General features: G+C 38.9%; 2 long non-coding RNA genes across 2 annotated transcripts; one reads left to right on the forward strand and one right to left on the reverse strand.

The window, feature by feature from the left end:
• Position 1: 1 nt before the first annotated feature.
• On the forward strand, positions 2 to 22,955 carry LOC100936666 (uncharacterized). The gene is made up of 4 exons (XR_655419.3): positions 2 to 241; positions 3,849 to 4,011; positions 20,096 to 20,232; positions 20,334 to 22,955. It is a non-coding gene; the product is annotated as an uncharacterized LOC100936666 (long non-coding RNA).
• LOC129060431 (uncharacterized) lies at positions 13,165 to 15,653 on the reverse strand. The gene is made up of 3 exons (XR_008527146.1): positions 15,477 to 15,653; positions 14,700 to 14,819; positions 13,165 to 13,291 (listed from the first exon to the last, which is right to left on the reverse strand). It is a non-coding gene; the product is annotated as an uncharacterized LOC129060431 (long non-coding RNA).
• Positions 22,956 to 24,156: the final 1,201 nt, after the last annotated feature.

A 24,156-nucleotide genomic window follows, 5' to 3' on the forward strand; every position in this document is an offset into this window, starting at 1 on the left:
GCCCCGTGCCTGAGGTCGGGGGCGGGCCGGGCCTGCGCGGTAGTGGGACCCGACCCTGTCTCTAGTGGGCGTCTTGGGCCCGGGCTCTATTCTGGGCTGTGGGCCTGGGAAGGGCTCGCCGGGTGCCAAATGAGCTGTCCTAACTCTGCGGGGCTGCAGCTTCCTGCATGATGTTGTGGAGCTTGGCGCCTGACCCAGGATATAGAAGGCACTCTGGGCAGGCCGCGCTCCGCCCACGAAGGTACCCAACCCTCTGGGATAGATGCAGGAACCGATGGTTAGGACCCATTTTCACCCAACTTCTCGCCGCAGCTCTGGCTTACCACACGCTCCTCCCCATTCCCAATGAGCCGCTTTTTGCAGCACCAGGCAAACACTTACACCAGTGCTTTGTAAAGGAATCTTATTGTCCACCCCGTGTCTTGGCAAAAGAACAGTGATCACACAGATTCCGACTTGGGCTCTTTCCTTTAATCTTCGGAGGCTGAGTTTGCCCAGCTCAGGTATGCTGCAGCACACTACATCATCTCGGGTCTCCTTGCTCTTCTGCAGCTCTTCATTGCTACCCAAGTTATTTGAATACCCCAGGGATGCTTACCCTGCAAGCTTGGGGGGCCTATCCGATGTCTTTTATTGTTGTGCCAAGAAATGGAATCTTTAACCAGAGTGGAGCTACCCAAGTTCTAGAAGATCATAATGTGATTGACTTAGTTTCACAGATTAATTCATTTTGCTTTTACCTTCTGAAATAAAATATACTGAGTTTCATTTTTAATTTTAAATACACTTTCATTTTTTTGTGGAAGGAAAGACCAAATGTTTACACTGACTCTGAACTAGTTATCAAACATAAAGATTTAGATTTCAAATTAACATGTCATGACAGGCCCCATTCCTTTGTCTGTCATTTCTAACTCCTTTAGCGGTAAAGTTTGACCTGAAGGGAAGTGAGGCTATGTGTAACTGAATGTTCCCTTTGTGTAAATATTCATAAGTTTTCTACAGAAATATTGTGTTTGATTACAGTACAGCTTGCTGTGTTTCATAATATATGGCAGACATACTATTCTAAGAAAAGTTCTGAATTTTGAAACATATCTAGCCAAAAAGATTTTAAATAAGGGATTAGGAATTTGTAGTTGTAATTTCCGAAGGTGTGATAAAGAACTTTTTCTTTCATATATAAGTGCGATGCTCTGGATGATGTTAAAGTTTGCTTACAAGATAAAGTTCTTAAATTGAGTAACTAAAAACTACTCAGAAACCTTCGTTGTACTTTTTCTCTCCTTTTTAGTGAGTCTTGGCATCTCTTTAAAAGTTTATGCATGTTTAATGCCTGTTGGTGCATAGAATTTAGAACCATTTCGCTTCACTCTTTTTCCTACTCTTGTTGTTTATTTCAATGGAAACAAGATGTTTCTGTAAAGATCCCTGAATTCTTGGAGAGACAAAAAGGTGTGGGAGTGAAAAAATGAATGGAACACAGATTTGAGTATGTAGAAAAAAATCTTTTAAAATATTTTATACTGATAAGCGTGTGTACCCCAAATCACCAAAAAACAGGTATTTTAAAATATGTTTGGCTTCAAAATGTGTGATACATATTTTAATGAAAGATTCCAAATTATGTTGCATTCAGGTTAAACTTGAACGAGTTTGCATTTCTTAGAGTGGAGCGGGAGATATTGGCTGGTGAGGAAGATGTTTTAGGCACTTGAAGTATTTCTGATAGCAAGAAGTTGTTCCAAGATTAAAAATTGACTATGAGTCAAAGTAATTTTTTGGAGGAAAATTTGTAAGTAGTACAAGTGGTGATAATTTTTTAAGTTGCCATTAAAAAAACTTGTATTTTTGTTATTCTGTAGTTCTTACTCAGCATACCACAAATTGCAAAAGACTCTATAGATAAGTCTAGATAAATTTCACCATTAAAAAGTATTAAAATGCTAGACTAAGAAGTTCATATTTCAATCTGCATAACTGGCTTCCTGCTAAGATTTGTGACTCTAATAAGTAAGGAAATACGGTAAATAGCCCTAATCTATGGGAGATCTGTAACCTCCTTTCATCCTGATGTATAAAATGAACATGTTGAAGAAATAATTTTTGATGTTTCTTCTTTTTAATGGGGGGGTCAGTAGAAATATGGTCATTTTGGGAAGCAGCCAACAGCAAATTAAAGTACACTGGACGCAAAGAGGGCAATGTAGCATTAAAAATGAACTCCACTGCCAACAGCAGATGAACAGTGTTTCATACAAAAGATCTCTTTTTAGTACTAATCATTGATTTGGGGTTGCTTTTGATGATATTTACAGTATATGAAAAGTTGCCACCAAAATCTGAGGGGAAGAGTTACGATAACTATGATGTTTTTGCATCTCAGAAAAAAAATGCCTTCTTACTAAACAAAATATAACATTTAAAAATGTTGTCAACATCTTTGTTGAAATATAATTTACATACCATAAAGTTCGGCCATTTAAAGTTCACAAATCAATGGTTTTACTATATTCACAGGGTTATGAAGTCACCATAATCTAATTTTAGAACATTTGGTTCAAATATTTAAAAAGATTATTTTCTACATACTCAAATCTCTGTTCCACTCATTTTTTTCAGTCCCACAACTTTTTCTATATCCAAAAATCCAGGCATCTTTACAGGAACATTTTGTTTCCATTGAAATAACAAGACCGGGAAAAGAGTGAAGCAAAGTGGCTCTAAATTCTGTGCTACCAACAGGCATTAAACATGATTCATCAACTGATGAATGTATGAACCACTTTTTGTTTGTCCATTCATCAGTTCATGGACATTTAGGTTATTTCTACCTTTTGTCTATTTAAATAATGGTACTATAAACATTTGTGTACAAGCTTTGTGTGAACAGGTTTTCAATTAGTATTTTAGGAGTGGAGTTGTTGGGTCATATGTTAACTCTATGTTTAACATTTTCAAAAACCGTCAAACTGATTTCCAAAGGAACTGTACTGTTTTTACATATCTGCCAGCAATATGAGTTTCAATTTCTCTGTGCCTTTAGTTACAATAACAATATAACAGCCCTTGCTATTGTCTTTTAAAAAAAATACAGCCACTCTAATGAGTGTGAAGTGGTGTCTTGTGGTTTTGATTTACATTTTTTTGTGAAGACTAAGCGTGTTGAGTGTTTTTTCATGTGCTTATTGGCCATTTATATATCCTCTTTGGAGAAATGTTTATTAAGATCCTTTTCCCATTTTTTAATTAATGCACATATTTTAAAATTATATTAAAATTAGGCAAAGGTCTGACCATAAAAAGGCTGCTTATGGAATACTGTTATGTTAAACTTCACTTACAGGATGTTAAATCCTTTTTCCCCAGAAAAAGATTAATGGAAACATCAATTGCTTTTCAGACTTGATTCTGCTTCAAAAGATGGTTTTACACAAATAATTAAAGAAAACTTTAGTACACAATGAATCACTTTTAGTTTGGTATGCATCCACATTTCAGCATTTAGTAGTGGTCCTGAGCAGAAAGTGAAAAACAGAGCAATTTTCCACGAGGTCAAGTCTGCCAATTTCAGGGATCTGCTGTGTACCCCAATTTCTTTCTTAATCCCTGCTGAGGATCTTGAGAAGCAGGAGCAGCACCAAAACCAAGGCATGCACTGGATCCAAGGTTCTTTTTGTTGCAGTTGTGAGATTCCAAACTAGACCCCAGTGGCTTGCAAGGATGACCAAATGAGAGCCCTGTTTAAAACTTCTTCAATTTTTAAAAGCAAAAGCAATTACAAGAAAATGAAACAATGCAGAGGGATCATGTGTGCTTTCAAGTGTCTTCATGTGCTCTTTCTCCAGGTTTAACCACCAAGAACTCTGAGAGCTGGCAGGTCTGAGTAACCCTGGTAACAATTCTCTTCACCTTATCAAAACCTGAGCTAAAACCAATGCATCAGCTGATGATGACAGCAGAGAGTGGCAGGGCTGAGGACCCAATATTCATTTCCCAGGCTGGCGGAGAGTGAGTAAATGAGATTCTAAAACTAAACAAGGGAGGTCAGAGACTCTTTCCAACCTTACTTGATGGCTTCTGGCCAAAGCAAGGAAGTGTCTTGGAAGATGTTGGTTGGTGATGGTGCGAAAAGACACTTGAGGAGGAGGGAAGAAAAAGCAGCACCCCTTGATAAAGGCGGGGGAGAGAAGATATGGGGAAAGCCCTGAATTCCTCACCAAAGGCCAATCTCAGAGAGTAGCAGAGGGGTTACAATCTGTGCTTTGGCCAAGGGTGGGAGTGGAGGAGTGGGGGTTAGGATGATGGCTTGGAGTGGGCATCATTTAAGACTTAAAGAAACCGGGGTGCAGGCAAAGCACCCCACACACTAAGCAGTAGTCCCACAGGCTGCGACCTGAAACCTTCACATCTACTCTTAACAAGCCCCCATGGCGAGAGGACTATTGCGAGGGGAGAAGGCAGAGACCCCAGACCATGTAATCAACAGCAAGGTGACTGTGTGATGTGTCTTTTCCCATATTTAGGAGGGTGAGTTTTATGAATGACTTTAAATATTATGCACTTAATGGTTATGTTTATTACTTCGTACAAAATATTTCTGAGGGCCAGGCACAGTGGCTTATGCCTGTAATCCCAGCACTTTGGGAGCCCAAGGTGGGTGGATCGCTTGAGCCCAGGAATTTGAGACCAGCCTGGGCAACATGGCAAAACCTTGTCTCTGCAAAAAATTTTTAAAAAATTAGCCTGGTATGGTGGTGCACACCAGTAGCCCAGCTATTTGGAAGGCTGATGTGGGAGGATCACTTGAGCCTAGGAGGTCAAGGTTGCAGCAAGCCATGATCATGCCACTGCACTCCCACCTGGGTGACAGAATGAAACTCGGTCTCAAAAATAATAGTAATATTTGAGGAACCATTCAATTTAAGCAGGTACTAAAGAAGAAATTAAGGGCTCTTCCTTACTGAAACTTTTCCCCTGAGAAATAGGAACTTGGCAACTTTATGAAAAACTTCAAATGACTTATTATTAGGTCAATAAAAATAAAATAATGTTGAAGCGCTAAGATTGTTAAAGAAGCTTAAAGATATTGTTATCATATTAGTGTTTACACAATAATGTGTCAACTTTTATTCAACATTATCTCCTTGCTTTTTGAGGCAAATATATTTTGTATAAAGTTTTGAGAATGTCTGAGGTGTTTCCTGTACCTCTTCTGGGCTCTCAGTCTTATCTTGGTATATAAAACCATTCAGGCTTTAGGGGCATCACTTTTTTCCAGGTAGAATTTTCCAGATGAGCCTATAATATTCTGGAATAAATAACAAACCATTGTTTATAAAATTTAGAACAACCTTGATAAGCCTCAACATTCCATAGCAGGACCATTGCAATTCAGATAATTGGATGAGGCACGGTAACATACAGTGCTGAAGGGGAGGTTTAGAAACTTAATTCTGTTGCTAAAAGACATGTGGTCTTGGGCTAATCATTTAAACCCTACTAGTTAGACCTCAGCATTCTCTTGGAAATAAAATTATTGCTTTCTGTTCTCCAGAATCCCTACCTATTTTATAGCTCTCAGAAACTCCCAGTGAGCTTCATAAGGTATCTCCAAGCAGAGTTCATTGTGGCATTGTCTCCTGCAGGGCAGAAATCCCATGAGAAAGTGGAGTAGTCATGACAAGTATGTGATTTACAATCCACCACAGGAAACTTGTAGGATTCCTTAGAAAACAAAGTGGGTTCCACCATCTCTTGGGTCTGTTATTCCCTCTTGAGAAACCTTTCTTATTATTCTCCCTTTTTTCCTCTTCTCGGCCCTTCACTAGCAACCCAGGCTGACTACACAACCTGTTTCCTCAAAGATCGTTTTCACTGCCTGTCTTTTTCATGACCATTATGACCTCTTCTCAGCTGCAGTTTCACCCTGAGGCCTTGTGCAACTGAAGTTGTCTAACCGGGACAGTTAACTGTGCCTGGGCAACTTGATACACTTAGCACAGGCTGCCTAATATTGTTTTCTTTTTAGCATTTTAATTACTTTGGACTCTGCTTTGGATTGCACAAGGTTCACTTCTTTTTCTTTTTGTTTAATAGAAGCTGTTGTGTGATTAGTTAAAGAGGTAAAAGGCTATACAAATAAGTATTTATTGAACAGTTCCTTGCCCAGCATTATGTTAAATACAGATTCAAATCAATAAGACGATTCTGAATTTTCCCGTTTTCTGTTTTCATGGATATGACAACTCATAGAAGGTGAGAGACCTTAGGTATACTTCATTGTATTTTATGGTGAAGCAAGGATACTGTGAAAAATAATCATAAACTGTCCAAGTATGTAACTTCTATAGACAGTGCATTTGACATTCTGCTTGTATAAATATAAGTACTGCACTTATGTATCTTTTCATTACTTACACAGTTCTCAATGCTATCCCTTGCATTAATATTTGCTTTTGAATAAAAATCTAATATATGGCACATATCATTTTATTAAACATACATTGCATGTCTCTAAGACAATGCCAAGCCAAAATAGATGCAGCTTGAATTTTTATGTGTTAAAAAAACACACTGGATAAGAGCTTTTACCTCTGAGTTATAAGAATATAGGATATTTTTATTTCTTTGCATTCTCCTGCATTTTCCAATGGCCTAACATGAATAATAATAATCTTATATAAATATATGTGTATCTATGTATACATATAATTGTATGTTTGTGAATATGTATATCCATATTTCTAATGGACCTCAGGATATCATAAATATCTGCATCCTGCCTTCAAAAGTTTATGGTGCCATTATCTCTATAAGAGGTCAATCATCAGAAGCCCAGTAATATTAAGTGACTTATCCAGAATTATTTAAGCAGGAAGTGATGGAAGAGAGATCAGAACCAAGATTTATCTAACTACTAGTCTTGCACTTTTCCTGTTTAAATGCAAGTGACAGGTGGAATTTTGGGACTACCCTTTCCTCCAGCATTATAGATGTGTGCTGCTTACTTTATGTTAAAACTAGCATTCCAGAACTTAAAGTGTGTAATCCAAGTTTGTGTGTTTGTGTGTCTACTGTCCTTAGTCAATTTAAACATTTTTATCTTTTTTTGTATACCGAAGAATGTCTTACAGAGTAAAATGCTTACATTAGACTCAGTAATAATACCTTAAAGAAAATTATAACAAAAAAACATTAGCAGTGGTTGCTTCTGGGTTATTGGGTAATATTTGTCTTCTCATTTACACTTCCGTATGTTTTTTCTTATTTTCTATAATGACTGCTTCATAGTTTACCAAGTCATCAAAATTGATTTATTTATAAAAAGGAGATTGATATTTCTGAGTTCATGCTTTTTTCCTTTTCTTCAAGTAAGGAAAAAGTTTTATTCAACAAAGCCAAATATATATATTTATGGTAAATATTTAACATTATATAGTGTTGCTTTTAAAAAAATTCTATCACAGACTCCTTTAATAATCTGTTGGAAGTTATGAAACCTTTCCTTAGAAAAATACAAGTATATGTGAAGCCACAAAATGTTTTGAAGAATTTCTGGAGGTTCACAGACCCCTGAAGCTCATTCATTTAAACCTCCAGTATTGCTGAAAGGATGGGCTATGATTTTTATCAGAATATTTGGGATGTTTGTATTAAATGCAGATTTCCAGCATTGCCCCTGACTGCCTGAATTGGATGGGAGGAGTGGGGCCCAGGAATCTGCCCCTTTAATAAGATAGTCCTTCCCTACCCTCTAAGCAAATGGAATGCAAAGCAAGTAAGAAAATCTCAAGACCTACATGTCTAGAGAGCTCATATTAAGAATCCTAAGTAAGAATAACACAAACTAAAATAATAGAGAATGTCCAGTGCCAGTCCTTGAAATTAGGATTCTGAGCAGGAGTTTGTTAGGTAGAGAATGGGAAAAGGGTGTGTCCAGCTGAGGAAAGGGCAGAGTTGAACAGGTGGAAGCATGGGCACAGTGGGAAGTACGGACTAATAACAAGTTTGCCTGGGAACCAGAAATAATTAAATAAAGGCAGCTGGAAAGACTCATGCTTAATCATGATCCTACAGGAATGGCATATAGTAGTCATGAGGCCAAAAATAGTGATGCCAGACTCAGGCTTGTATTGTCTTGGGAAAATAATACTTAAAGCAGTCTCAATAACATGTAGCTCTGTTAAGTTTCTCATTGTGAGAGTGGAATGGGATCCCATGGACAAGTATAGAAATAGTATTTACCTGGAGAAAAGATAGAGGCACTCATGAGAACTTCAGACTATTCCAGAATTATAAAATGTTAAAAATAGAAGAGACTTTATTTATTATCTCTTTCAACTTTCTCAATTAAAAAAGTAAAATTCTTTGGAGTTTATCAAATCTTGTTTATTACTATTTGAGTTGTTAATTCTGTAAAGTAAGATAACAATACAGCCACCAAAAAGAACAAGATCATGTCCAAGATCATGTCCTTTGCAGGGACATGGATAGAGCTGGAGGCCATTATCCTTAGCAAACTAACACAGGAACAGAAAACCAAATACCGCATGTTCTCACTTATAAGTGGGAGCTAAATGATGAGAACATATGGACACATAGAGGGGAACAACACGTACTGGGGCCTTTTGGAGAATGGCGGGTGGTGGCAGGGGGAGGATCAGGAATAATAACTAATGATATTAGGCTTAATACCTGTGTAATGAAATAATCTCTACAACAAACCCACATGACACAAGTTTACCCATGTAACATACCTGAACATGTACCCCTGAACTTAAAATAAAAGCATAAAAAAGTTATTATAATGCATATTTCCTTATTTTATGGTTGAAATGGCAAATAATGATGTGATTTGCCTCCAGGTCACACACTGGCAGAGCTGAGTTTGGAAACAGTTTTATTACTTAATTGCTTATTTTCAAAAACGTTTTAGAGACAGGGCCTTGCTCTGTCACCAGGCTAGAATGCAGTGGCACAAACATAGCTCACTGCAGCCTTGAACTTCTGGCTCAAGTGATCCTCTCACCTCAGCCTCTTGAGTAGCTAGGACTATAGGCATGTGCCACCATACCTAGTTAATTAAAAAAAAAAAAATTGTAGAGACATGGTCTGTGTCATCCACACTGTTCTTGAATCCCTAGACTTAAGCAATCCTCCCACCTCAACCTCCCAAGGAGCTGAGATTACTGGCATGAGCCACTATGTCTGGCTAGATTACTTCTTAAATTACACAATGCCCAACCCAGAGCAGCAATAATTGTGTGTTTGTACATTGTACTATGTATCCATAAGCAATCTTTGTTCAGATGTATGACAGTGAGAATGAGCGTTGGGAAAGCTATAACAACAGGCAGAAGCCTAGTACCTGGCACCAGGAACCAGATAAACACCATGGTAGTGCTTTGTAAACACCGAAATTTGATAGCTCGTGAGGAAAAAAGGAGTAATAGTATACAGAACCATAAGTGTTTTCAGAAAATATGAAATCAATGAGTTGTATTATATTTGTGGTAAGTGAAACCTAGACTTTGGAAATGACATTCAGGCATTAGGAATATTAGTAGTTCTAGATAAATGTCACAAGCCCATAAGCAAGTGAAAGTTTTTGTCCTGGTTAAATACCCTAATATGGTACATTTTAATTTTCTTGTTTGTTCATCCATTCAACAATACTTACTGTTGCCATCACGGTACTAAGTGAAGGAAATAAATTAAGAGAATAAGACTGATATGCTTTCTAGTCTCATGGAACTCACAGGCTAGACAGGGAGATAGCCATTAAAAAATGAAATACACAAATTTAAAATCAAAATGTTTAACATGCTCTTCCATCTATTCAAGGACACTTCCCACCATCTGCACCTGGCAACACTTATTTATCCTTCAGATCTCAGCTTGTATATTATCTCTTTAGTCTTGCTTTACCACCAAATATAAATTAATATTTTATTTCACCTAACAAACATTTTTAAATGACTTGTACGCAAAAGAAAGGCAATAACCAATGCTGGCAAGGATGTGGAGAAAATGCAACTCTTGTACCTTGTTGGTGGGAATGTCAACTAGTACAGCCACAATGGAGAATAGTATGGAGGTTCCTCAAATTAGAAACAGAAATACCATATGATCCAGCAATCCACTGCTAGGTATATACTCAAAAGAAAGGAAATCAGTATATCAAAGAGATGTCTGCATCCAATGTTTATTGCAGCACTATTCACGATAGCTAAGATTTGGAAGCAACTTAAATTGCTTCCTAAGTGCCCATCAACAGATGAATGGATTGAAAAATGTGGTACACAATGGAGTACTATTTAGCCATAAAAAAGAATAGGATCCCATCATCTGCAACAACATGGATGGAATTGGAATTGGAGGTCATTATGTTAAGGGAAATAAGCCTAGCACAGAAAGACGAACTTCGCATATTTTCACTTATTCATGGGAGCTGAAAATTAAAACAGTTGAACTTATGGAGATAGAAAGTAGAAGGATGGTTATCAGAGGCCGGGAAGGGTAGTAGGGGTAAGGGAGTAGTGGGGATGGTTAATGGGTACAAACACAGATAGGATGAATAATATCTAGTATTTGATAACACAACAAGGTTACTACAGTCAACAAATAATATATTGTACATTTAAAAATAACTAAGAGTATAATTGAAATGTTTGTAATACAAAAAAATGATAAATGCTTGAGGTGATGGGTAACCCCAGTTACCCTGATGTAATTTTTAGGCATTGAATGCCTGTATCAAAATTTCTCATGTATGCTATAAATTATATGCACCTACCCACAAAAATTAAAAATAAAAAAATACCTACACAGTGGGAAGATATATATTTTCTAATGATATATAAAATAAGACAGGGGTCTCCAACCCCAAAGCCATGGGCCAGTGTCTGTCCATGGCCCATTAGGACCTTGGCCACACTGCAGGAGGTAATTGGTGGAGCAAGTATTACTGCCTGAGCTCTGCCTCGTGGCAGAACAGTGGTTGTTTTAGATTCTCATAGGAGTGCAAACCCTATTGTGAACTGTGCATGCAAGAGGTCTAGGTTGTGCACTCCTTATGAGAGAGAATCTAATGCCTGATGATCTGAGGTGGAGCAGTTTCATCCTGAAACCATCCTCCCCAGCCCCTATCCATGGAAAAATTGTCTTCCACGAAACCAGTTCTTGGTTCCCAAAAGGTTGAGGACCACTGAAATAAGGCTCTAATATCTAGAATATATGAAAAGAAACTCTTACAAATCAACAGCAAAAATACAAATAACCTGATTATAAAAATTGGCAAAAGACTTGAAAAGACATTTCTCTAAAGAAGATAGACAAATGTCCAACAAGCAGATGACAGATGATCAATGTCATTTGTCACTAAGGGACTGCAAATCCAAACCACAATGAGATACCACTTCATACCTAGGATGGGTATTAGAAAAAGTAAAGTAAGTGTTAGAGAGGATGGTCTAGTTATAGATGTGAAGAAATTGGAATCCTTATATATTGCTGGTGGGAAGTAAAATGGTGCAGCTTCTATGGAAAAAATGGGCAATTCCTCAAAATGTTGACATAGAATTTATGGCCCAGCAATTCCACTCCTAGGTCTGTACACCCAAGGAATTCAACAGGCACTCATACAAATACTTGTACAGAAATATCCATTGCAGTACTAGTCGCAATAGGCAACAGGTAGAAACAACCCAAATGACCATAAACAGATAAGATAAACAAATTTTGGTATATCCATACAATGGAACATTATTCAGTCACAAAAGGGAGCAAAGTATTGATACATGCTATAACACGCATTTACCTTGTAAAAATACAATAAGTAAAAGAAGCTGGACTCAAAAACTGACATATTGTAAGATTCCATTTCTATGAAACATCTAAAGTAAGCAAATCCATAGGAACAGAAAACTGAGAGGAGACTGGAATGGTGAGTGACTGCTAATGAGTATGCAGTTTCTTTTTGGATTAATTAAAATATTCCAGAATTAGATATTAGTGACTATTGGCCAAATTTGTGAATATATTAATATATTTTTAAAACTACTGAATATATAACCAAAAGGGTAAATGCTATGATGTGTAAATTATATCTCAATTTCATAATGAAAAAATATTATTAAATATAGGCATCTGCAAAATTTTTGTTTCTGTTTCTCACAACATTCTTATTTTTTAGTTTTAAAAATACAAGATAAAATAATTTCAAATTTAAACTGGCTAATTTCCAAACCCATATTTATAAACAATCTGAATTTATAGAAGGATGCAATTTCAACAGTAAATTTAATTTTATGGAAAAGAGAAAACTTTTAGGAGAATAAAAGGATGTTCAAAAAATAGAAAAAAAGCAACCCATTTATCTTATAGAAAAAAGATAAGCCACATTTTACAGATTTTGAATCTGTAAAATACAGGTTTTGAATATTCTTGATTCAAGAGATAACTAATTAATAAAAATTTTTTTGTTAATTTTTTTTTGAGACAGTCTTGTTCTATTGCCCAGGCTCAAGTGCAGTGGCACCACATACCTCACTGTAGCCTCAAACTCCGTGGCCCCACCTGGGACCATATGTATGCAAAACCACACACGGCTAATTTTATAAATTCATTTTTTTCTAAAACTTGCTTGCAGGACAAAATAAAAATTTTTTAAATATATTTTTTGTGGAAACCAGGTTTCCCTCTGTTGCCCAGGCTGGTCTCAAACTCCTGGGCCCAAGTGATCCTCCTGCCTCAGCTTCCCAGTGCTGGGATTACAGGTGTGAGCCACAGTGCCTGGCCTTAACAGAAATTTCTAAAACGTCAAAAGATGCTTCTAAAACCAGTCATTCATGAGCAGTTTTGCTGAACCTTTAGAATCCATGTTGGAACAAATTTTTATTTCAAAAGGAAGTTTAAATATAGAAGCAGCCAAGTCATTTTACCAAATATTCTTCTGAAAGAGTATAGAAATCCTATTTCTAGGGAAACAGAATACCGAACTTAAGTAAACATTTGTGTTCCAAAGGGCAGTCATAACTTAATGATTCTCCTTAAATGATTAACAAGAACATTTAATTTAAAGTCAACCTGTTTACAACAGAGCCTTGAAATACATGTTTTTTTTTAACAGAACAGGGAAAAAATGTTCACATAAATACTAACCTGAGCTGCCATTACTGTCTGGTGGTAGAACAGAGTTCAAATGAGTTACCATTGGTAGCGTAGTGAATTATGTGAGAGAAAAAGTCCTCCCACATCTCCTGAAGAAGGGGAGCTTCAACAAACTTCACTAATTTGAATGAGAAAGACGAGAGAGATTTGTATCATTTATCTCCGTATATAACATTAATAGAAAAACACTAGCAACGTATAGTCAGTTACTTGAAATAGCCTATTTCTGTAACCATCCAACAGGTTCTTTCTGCCCACCGCACAAACAAAATCAACTCACAGAGACCATGGCATTACAGTAAAGAAAGACTTTGATGCTGGTGACGCCATGTCGGAGACAGAGTTATTACTCAAATCAATCTCATTCAAGGCTTTTAGGTGAGGGCTTTTCAAAGGTAGTTTGGTGGGCAGGGGGCTAGGGTATATAGGGAGTGCTGATTGGTTGGGTTGGAGATGAAATCATAGGGAGCAGAAGCTGTCCTCTTGCTCTGCGTCCCTTCTGAGTGGGGCCACAGGAGTGGTTGGCCAATCCAGGTGGAGCCACTGGTCAATAGACTTGCCAAAAATCCTGGAAAAAAAATCTCAAAAGGCCAAACTTAGGTTCTACAATAGTGATGTTCTCTGCAGGAATAATTGAGGAAGTTGCATATTTTGTGACCTCCAGAATAATGGCTGGTTTATGTCTACACCTTAGCAGAATTCAGGCACCTCTGTCCTCCTAGTCTGGTATTCTGTCATTAGCTCTAAGGCAGTTGTATTTTGAAGAAGGGCTATTATCATTTAAACTATAAACTAAATGTCTCTCAAAGTTATCTTGACCTAAACCCAGTAATAATTAAGGGCAGCTAAAAGTAAGGTGGGAGTTGGTTAAATCAGATCTCTTTCACTGCCATAATTTTCTCACTGCTATAATTTTTGCAAAAGCAGTTCATTTTGACTTTCATCTAATTATTGAGCCTGATATCATAAATATATTAAACATTAGTGATTTCTGACAGCATGATGATCATCAACATCTTGGTCTTCAAATGTCAGTGAGACTAAATAATGCTTCAATCCTGTTGGTGTCACTGAGATTAAAGAAAAGAAGAAACCAGTCAGACAGGCAGTTAGGGCGGGTCCTTGGTTGAATTCTTTCACACAAAAGAACAGCCTGCAGGCTCAGATAAGGGAACTTGCACAGGGGGGCTTGCTTAAGATGTGCCCACAGCTGCACAGATAAGAAAGGCTAAACAGGTGACTTGCCCAGACAAGCCCACAGTGGAAAATTCCATCCCCTAACGCAGGCACAGTAAGGGGAACAAAGCAATATGGAGTAACTCAAGCTAAGGGCCTGCATGTGCACTAGGAGGACAGGGTGGAGCTACCAGAAATTCATGCCTTATGCAGATGAGATGTCCAGCTATCATCAGTTTCTTATAAAAGCCTTTGCATTCAACTGTAAAAACAGCAGCCCTCTTCCAGGCCCCCTCTTGATAGTGGAGAACTTTCTTCTTTTGCTTATTAAACTTTTGCTCCAACCTCACCCTTTGTGTCCATGCTCGTTAATTCTCTTGATCCTGAGACGAAGAGTTCTGGGTGATACCTCACAGTGAGAGACTTCTGCTTTGTGGTGCATTGGCAAGACTAACATTTTGGTGCATTGGCTGGGAAAGGAAAAATCAGAAGAAAGTATGAGTGGACCTCCAATTCTACTTTCATTTCTGAGGCTTTTCACCCTCATTTTAAAAATTTGAACAAAACACTGGGCCCCTGTTAGCCAGTTAAAAGCTTTTAGAGTGGCTGCCAGCCTTACAAGACTCAGGGGACAGGCTTGCTTTAGAGGACTTTGTCAATCCCCGATTGCCCTCATGTGGTGGGAACGTTGGCTCTGTTCCAATCCAGTTTCCTTTCACAGAGGACCTAGCCATCTATGGGATTGGAAGTGAGAGACAGGACTAGCTGGATTTCTTAGGCTAAGAATTCGTAAGTGTAGCTGCGGAAGGTGACCGCACCCACCTTTAAACACGGGTCTTGTAACTCAGCTCACATCCAACCAATCAGGTAGTAAAGAGAGCTCACTAAAATACCAATTAGGCTAAAAACAGGAGGTAAAGAAATAATCAAATCATCTACCGCCTGAGAGCACAGGGGAAAGGACAATGATGAGGATATAAACCCAGGCATTCAAGCCGGATCGGGCAACCCCCTTTAGGTCTCCTCCCCTTGTATCAGAGCTCTCTCTGTTTTCACTCTATTAAATCTTGCAACTGCACATTCTTCTCGACCGTGTTTGTTCCAGCTCAAGCTAAGCTATTGCTCACCGTCATAGGCCCACCGCTGACTTCCACCCATCTGGATCCAGCAGGGTATCTGCTGCGCTTCTGATCCAGTGAGGCACCCATTGCCACTCCCGATTGGGCTAGAGGCTTGCCATTGTTCCTGCACGGCTGAGTGCCCAGGTTTGTCCTAACACTAGTCGCTGGGTTCCACAGTTCTCTTCCGTGACCCACGGCTTCTAATAGAGCTATAACACTCACCGCATAGCCCAAGGTTCCATTCTTTGGAATCTGTGAGGCCAAGAACACCAGAACAGAGAACAAAAGGCTTGCCGCCATCTTGGGAATGCCTCCCGCCCCACCGCCCATCTTGGGAGCTGCCCACCACCATCTTGGGAGCTCTAAGAACAAAGACCCCCCCAGTAACAGAAGGAGACCCTGGGGCAACTGAAGACATCTGGTTGAGGCTACACCTCGGTGTTACCTGAAGACCCCTGGATTAACTCTGGCCCCCAACAGCCCATCAGGGTATCAGCACCAGAACTTCCAGACTTTTCTATCACATTTCCTTCCTTTCTTTTTGTGGCTATCATATCTGCTATCCCTTCTTCGCATGCTATGTTAAGGGACTTTTTAAAGCCTGGGGAGATAATCTTGTTGGGTAAAGTTAGCAAATGCCTTAGTAACCAGGAATGTAACTCAAAAAAATTGCTGCTTCTGTGATTTCCTTGAGATGGGGGAATTTCAATATTTCAGTCTAGACTTTCACCTCTTAAGGGCTTTCTTGTCCCCTAATAATAAGCATTCATGGCACTGTGTGGGAGGATATTTTACCCTAAGTGAATACCCTCCTCTCCATTTGGGTTGTTTTTTCTCAGTGTAAGAGCTCAGAACCGCCCAGTGGGTTTAAGCAGTTCCTTCATAAGACAAGTTAAGTTTTTCTTGTTAGGAGGCATATTATGGGGACAGCCTATTAAGCTCAAAACCTCTCTTTCTAACCTCTGCTTGGAAAGTCAGTTTTTCCCTAACATTTCAAACCCTATGGCGCCAACTAGTGGGATGGGATTTTTCTCTGTGTGGAGCCTTGTCAGCCCTTTGCCCCAAAACTCTAGTTCCCTGATTCCTTTCCCTCTTACATCCCTCTCCCAGTGATCAGTCCCTATGGCCTATTTGTAATCAGAAAAACTCCCCTTTCAGCAGCCAGGAGGAAGCTACTCTAGCAAGACAGATTTTAGCCTCAGTGCTAAAATCATCAGAGGGAGGATGGCCAGTCAATTCTTACGTTATTTTGAGGCATCTGTTCTGCATCCAGCTATATTGGCATCTAAGTGAGAAAGGGATCTTATGTTTAGAAGTCAATTGGTCCCATTCTTTAGGAATTCATAACTTTGCCTGGGTGGTAGTAAGAGGATGTAAGGGATAGATTTAAGACACTCCCCCCTTTAAAGGGCCTTGCCCAAATTCAACTACCATACAGTCTCTTCTGAGCCCCTGGGGTACCCTCGGAGCCTTATGGGCCAACTGGATCTAGGAAATCAGCAGGGCAGAGAGCTAGGGTCTCACACAGGTAAACATGGCTACTACTGCTGACTAGCTCCTCCAGATCCATGGGTGAAGGTCATGCTTGCATCCATGGGTGGCACCTATGATGGTTGCCAGGACCCAGAGGAGACGGGAGGGAAGAGGAGAATGGGGATGTCCTTTCTGTCTTTCTCTCCACTCTGGGTCACTCCGAAAGGAGGAAGGAGACTTCTTCTCCCCTCTTTCCTAGATAGGTAACAACCCATCTTCAAGCCTGCACTCCCCTCGAGTGTAGCCTGGATCTTCTTTAAAGCTTAGACCTTAAAGTTCACTCTGGGAAAGCCCCAACATCACTCACATATAGAGGCCTTCCAGGATTTATCCCAAGTATTTAAAGTCTCCTGGAAGGGTGTGATGTTACTCTTAAATCAAACCCTAACTGCTGCTGAGAAACAGGCAGCCCTACAGGTGGCAGAGAAATTCAGAGACAAACAGCATGTCTCCTATAGCCAGTCAAAAAAGAAAGCCAGTCAAAAAGGGAAAGGTTAAGAAAGAGACAGAATCCCCATTCCTAGTAGGAAGACAGGCAGTGTCTCTTAAACAACCTAATTGAGACCCCAGTGATACCTTAGATGAGTGCAAATTAAAACATTTTCAAATGTGCATATTAGAGGGCTTATGGAGGACCAGAGCCAAGCCTCTTAATTACTCCAAACTTTCCATGATAGATCAAAAACTAGATGAAAATCCCTTAGCCTTTTTGGAAAGGCTGAGAGAGTCTTTAGTGAAACACACCTCCCTGTCTCCTGATTCAATTGAGGGAAAAGGTAGAGAGAGGGGTATCTTAGAACGGAATGCAGGCTTGGGCCTCCATAAGCTTGCAGTTCAATCTAGCCTGGTAAACTGGCCAGTTACAAGCTTTGCTGCAGGACTCCATCTTGTTTTACATTTTGAACTATAACCACATGGCAGTACTTTGTTTTAGACTCTGCCATTTTACAATGGCAGCCCAGGTTCAATCCTGGCTTGGGGAATGAATACTTGCAAGTTAATAGCTGTGTGACTTTTGCCATTTGCTGATTCTCTTCCCCTCCATGAACAACTTCTAGCTCCTTTCTTAAATCTTCCTTCTCTGAGTTTCCTTTAAAGGTTCTAGATTTCGTAAAAGTGTAACCACACAATGGGTTCACCCTGCCTGCTGCCTAGACAGAGCTGATTTATCAGGATGGGGAAATTCCAATGGAGAGGGGGTGATTCATGTGGGACTGGCTGTGCAGGAGATGGAGTTCTGTTATTGCTTGGGTCTCTCTCCCTGAGAATTTGTGGAGCAGAGTTTTTGAGGATGGCTGGTTGATAGGGGGAGGCCAGTGAGCTGGGAGTGCTGATAGGTCAAATCAGAAATAAAATCACAGGGAGTTGCAGCTACCTTCTTGTGCTGAGGCAGTTCCTGGTTTGGGGTCACAAGATCAGATGAGCCAGTTTATCAGTCTGAGTGGTGCCAGCTGATCCATCAAGTGCAGGATCTGCAGAATATCTGAAGTGCTGATCTTAGGAGCAGTTTAGGGAGGGTCAGAATCTTGTGGCCTCTAGCTGCATGACCCCTAACCCATAGTTTCTAATCTTGTGGCTGGTTTCTTGGTCCTACAAAAGCATTCTGGTCCCCCAGGCAACAAGGAGGTTTGTTTTGGGAAAGGGCTATTAGTATTTTTGTTTTGGACTATAAACTATAAGTTTGTCCCAGAGTTGGTTCAGCCTATGCCCAGGAATGAACAAGGACAGCTTGGAGGCTAGAAGCAAGATGGAGTTGGTTAGGTCAGATTTCTTTTACTGTCTCAGTTACAATTTTGCAATGGTGGTTTCAAAAGCTGCTTACCACCCCTTTGAAAGTACCTTGTACACTCATGATTAAATCATAACCTTAATTGAGGCTTCTTGGTTTCACCTGTTAGGTTAGTTTTGGTAAAGTTCAAAAACCAGAAATGTTAATTGCTTGATGTGGCTAAAGTCAGGTAACATGAGATTTAAAAGGATTTTCTTAAAGAGTGCTCAGCTTAATTAAAACTGGATATCCAATCTACAGGTATATGTACAAGGCCTTTATGTTTTTCTCTTCTTGGATCTTGTTTTTCTGGAACAGGTTTTTTTCTCAGTCAACTGAATTCTTTTTCTCCACTTTGTCTTGCCACTCTTAATGCATGCATGAGATGCCCTAAGATAATTTCTGATGGCCTGGGACTCCTTGGGAAAAAAATGAAAAGGCACCACAGATTCCATTTTGGGAGAAACCTCCATTTTCCTCATGAAACCCCAGGAATTAGAGGCAGGTAGATCCCTCTCAAAATCTGTTTTTGTCCTCCAGCAATACCTGTTTATTAGACCCTAGAAACTGCATGCTTTCCTAGCCCTGCTCTTAAACAGCACCACCCAGAGGCCAATAATTCAATTAGGAGATTGATGAACAAAAATATCTAATAAATACTGGCTCTGCTTCTGTTTGCTTGTGTAGTTATATATGTGTTGTGTGTGATGCCTATAAAAAGTGCTCTAATTGATTGGCTTAAAGAAAAATAAGTGCTTAAATCAAATTTTTTAAAGGAAATATAAAAGCTGTAATGCCTTTTAGTTCACATAACTTTAATCTTTAAGAAATAAAAATAGTTTTAAAAATAATTGGTAAAATGCAGATGTCAAAATGTAAATAGGTGGCCTAAATCATGTAAGTCAGATACTAGGTTTGCTAAATGTTTCAAGGTTGTAAACTGCCTGCTTTACAAGTTGGTAAGGCCTGGGTACATACAAAATTAACCCCACCCCTAACTATGCTGGAAAAAGTCAGACATTATCTGTGCCTAGTACATAATTAAAACAATGTACCAGTTTTACATTAAAGTTAAAAATTGCCAAGAGTTACCATTATAACATGTAAATGAGACTACGGAAAATAGATTTACATGAAAGGTGTGTAAGAACAGTAAAATGTGTTTGTGGTAAAAGATAGTAAAAAGACATAGAAATGTAAACCTTGCCTAGGGATAAAGGATTGTTTTAAAACCAATGTAAGAGTAAAATTTGGCTTTCTGTCCCTTGTACAAGATTTTCATGTAATAGTGAAGGATAATGAAAATTTTTTATTTGCCTTGCAGATAAACTGCCAGGGAGAAGAATGAGAAGACAGGAGACAAACTGTTTGGAAAGCTAAATCTTCCCTCTTAATGAGTAAAGGTTTTTGCCTTGTCTTAAAGTTTCTGAGTCCTAATTTTGGCAAAATAAATAACTTATGGTAATGTGGAATTGTATTTTGTAATATTAAGTGTTTGAACCTCTAACATTTACTTCCCAAAATCAAACTTCAGTTTCAAAATTGTCTCTCTCAACCCCTAGCTTTTGGATGCTACAGAAGGCCCCTGAAGCATCAAGAAGAGAGGTAAACAGGATTATTTAACATGTTTAGGTATATGGGATTGGCCAAATGATGTTTAATGATCTTCAGGTTATATTTTAGTGAATAATATTAATATATTTTCCAAAATTGTATGGGATTTCTAAAATTCTAATGTCTGAGTATATGCTAGAAATCATAATTAAGGTTATTATGTTAAGTTATTGTAAAACACAGAAATAATAAAATTTGTCAGTCGTGTTCTTGACTAACTACCTTGGACATTTCATCATTCAAAATCGTCTTGTTTTAATCCTCTTTAAAGGATGGTTTATAATCAGCTATAGGACTTTGACACATGCTCTCAAATGCAAGTTTCTGATAACTTTGGAGATTATGACATTGGAATGAAAGAAAAATGTACAGGACTCATGAAGAGCTAAAATATTCATGAATATCAAGCAAAACAAGAGTTAACAAAATGGACTTTTTAACGTTTTTGCTTTAAATGTTGCTGATCCTTATTTTGTTTTTCAGAGTCAAGGAAACTTATTTTAAGCTATTTGCAGCCTTTAATAATTATGTAAGGTATACTTCTGTAAACAAAATTCAGAGCATATTTATTTGTTTCTCTCTGGTTCCTCTAGAACTTGGAAAGTATTTGTGAGTATTCTTAACTCATGGCAATGTGATTATTTGCATCAGCACAATGAGAATCATTTTCTTTTACAAGAGGACACAATTGGAGAAACTGGTTGTTTTTTCAAGGTTTTGACTGAAGGCTGTGCTTCCCTTTAAGGAATCAAGCTTGACTTGCAGAGCCAATAAAAGCCCCTTGGGAAAACTGCCTCATACTTTGTCTACACAGCCCCCGAACAGGGTTCCTAACCTGTGGTGAGTAAAGAATATCACTTTCTACAGGCCCAGGAACACCATGTTCTTGGGACCTCAAGGAGAGAGGAATTCACCCAACTCATAGGTATTTGAGGATACAAACCCATGGCTGGGCTCATCTTTAAAAAGTTCTGAGATTCCTGTGGAACAGTTTCATCAAAGCCAATTTAAAAACCTATGTAAAAATAATTATTCTTGCTGTGCTTTGTACAAATAATCAGGCCAAGTATAAAACTAAAGTTGATTTTGCAAACAACTCAGTCCTATCATGATTTGTTTTTTAACAAAAATGAGTAGAGAGAGAAAAATTAAGTTTCAAAACATATCATATGTTTGTCATTAATTCTAATCTCATTGATTGTTTTTAAGTTTTTGCCTACATTTTAAACTAATCCTGCTTATTCCTATAAGCCAACCAGCAATCTCTGGCTGCAGCTCAGAAAGTACAAAAAGGGATGGGTGATGTACAAATCTGAATATTCTAGTTCTCGGCAATTATCCTACAAATCCTGTCAGGTGATGGGAGTAAATAGGGTACCCATAACCCAGAGGTTTCTTTGGGAAAATAAAACCAAGGAAGTTAACCAAAGCCAAGCCCCTTGCACTCAAATCTTAGCGGGCATAACTGTGGCCACCAGTTATCTGTACATGTCAGCAGCCTTGGGATTTTTAAGCTGTCCTTATCCCCTGCTTGTTTCCTCTAATAACCCAAACTGTTTCTTCATGCCTAAAGACTATCAAACTCCAAATGGTAATGCAAATGAAACAATATATGGATATGCCTTTCTTCCAGGAATCCTTAGACCAGCCCCAGGAGAAACCCTAGCTGCTGTTCCCCACACAGTGCCCCTTTCCAGTAGGAAGTAGCTAGAAGAATCATCACCCCATTCCCCCTAACAGCAGTTAGGGTCTCCACCCCTGAGGAGGGAAATAAGATAGGAGAAAGGAGGAAACTGGTCAGGCAGGCAGTTAAAGTGGGTCATTGGTTGAATTCTTTCAAACAAAGGAACAGCCTGAAGGCACATATAAGGGAACTTGCACAGGGTGGCTTGCCTAAGACATGGCCACAGCCACACAGACAAGAAAGGCTTTACAGGTGACTTGTCCAGACATGCTCAGCAAAATTCTGCCCCCCTGACACATACTTTGGGGAAGAAAGCAATTTGGAGTACCTGAAGCTAAGGGCCCACATGTACACTAGCAGGACAGGGTGGAGCTAGCAGAAATTCATGCTTTATGCAGATGAAATGCCCAGCTATCATCAGTTTCTTATAAAAGCTTTTGCATTCAACTGTAAAAATGGCAACTCTCTTCCAGGCCCCCTCTCAGTGGTGGAGAGCTTTCTTCTTTTGCTTATTAAATCTTATTAAACTTTTGTTCCAACCTCACCCTTTGTGTCCATGCTTCTTAATTTTCTTAGTCCTGAGACAAAGAGCTCTGGGTAATACCTCAAAATGAGAGATTGCTACATTGTGGTGCACTGGCAAGACTGTAACATCCCTTAAAGGCAAAAAGAAAAAAAATAATAAAGAAAATAATGCAATTTTTCAAGAGATAGTGATAAGAAAGAAGGATATGGAAGAAATGAAAATGAGCGGATGGAATGCCAGCAGCACTTTTCTTAAATGCCACTGAAGGGAAAATGCACCTAGCAACTAGGTGCTAGGAACCCCCACCTAGCAACTTTTAAGTATCCCCATTAAACCACTTTATGAAAAAACACCTCGAAAAACATACTTCAGAATATTAACAATGATGATTACTGAGTGGTAAAACCATGTGCGATTTCTTTCTTTCTACATTTTCATATTCTCCATATTTTCAATAATAAGCCATTTTATAAGTTAAAGCTATCAACAGATTGGGTAATTTTTTTCTTTTTTTTAATTTTGAGACGGAGTCTTACTCTGCCGCCCAGGCTGGAGTGCAGTGGTGCGATCTCAGATCACTGCAAGCTCCGCCTCCTTGATTCATGCCATTCTCCTGCCTCAGACTCCTGAGTAGCTGGGACTACAGGCGCCTGTCACCACGCCCAGCTAATTTTTTGTATTTTTTAGTAGAGAGAGGGTTTCACCGTGTTAGCCAGGATGGTCTTGACCTCTTGACCTCGTGATCCACCCGTCTCATCTTTTTTTAAATTATACTTTAAGTTCTGGGGTACATGTGCAGAACGTGCAGGTTTGTTACATAGCTATACACATGCCATGGTGGTTTGCTGTACACATCAGCCCATCATCTACGTTAGGTATTTCTCCTAATGCTATCCCTACCCTAGCCCCCCATCCCCCAACAGGCCCCAGTGTGTGATGTTCCCCTCCCTGTATCCATGTGTTCTCATTGTTCAACACCCACTTATGAGTGAGAACATGAGGTGTTTGGTTTTCTGTTCCTGTGTTAGTTTGCTGAGAATGATGGTTTCCAACTTCATCCATGTCCCTGCAAAGGACATGAACTCATCCGTTTTTATGGCTGCATAGTATTCCATGGCGTATATGTGCCACTTTTCTTTATCCGGTCTATCATTGATGGGCATTTGGGTTGGTTCCAAGTCTTTGCTGTTATAAACAGTGCTGCAATAAACATACATGTGCATATGTCTTTATAGTAGAATGATTTATAATCCTTTGGGTATAAACCCAGTAATGGGATTGCTGGGTCAAATGGTATTTCTGGTTCTACATCCTTGAGGTATCGCCACACTGTCTTCCACAATGGATGAACTAATTTACACTCCCACCAACAGTGTAAACGCATTCCTATTTCTCGATATCCTCTCCAGCATCTGTTGTTTCCTGACTTTTTAATGATTGCCATTCTAACTGGAGTGAGATGATATCTCATTGTGGTTTTGATTTACATTTCTCTAATGACCAGTGATGATGAGCATCTTTTTATATGTTTGTTGGCTGCATAAAAGTATTATTTTGAGAA

Source organism: Pongo abelii, chromosome 6 (assembly GCF_028885655.2).
Source record: "Pongo abelii isolate AG06213 chromosome 6, NHGRI_mPonAbe1-v2.0_pri, whole genome shotgun sequence".
Classification (NCBI taxonomy): Eukaryota; Metazoa; Chordata; class Mammalia; order Primates; family Hominidae; genus Pongo; species Pongo abelii.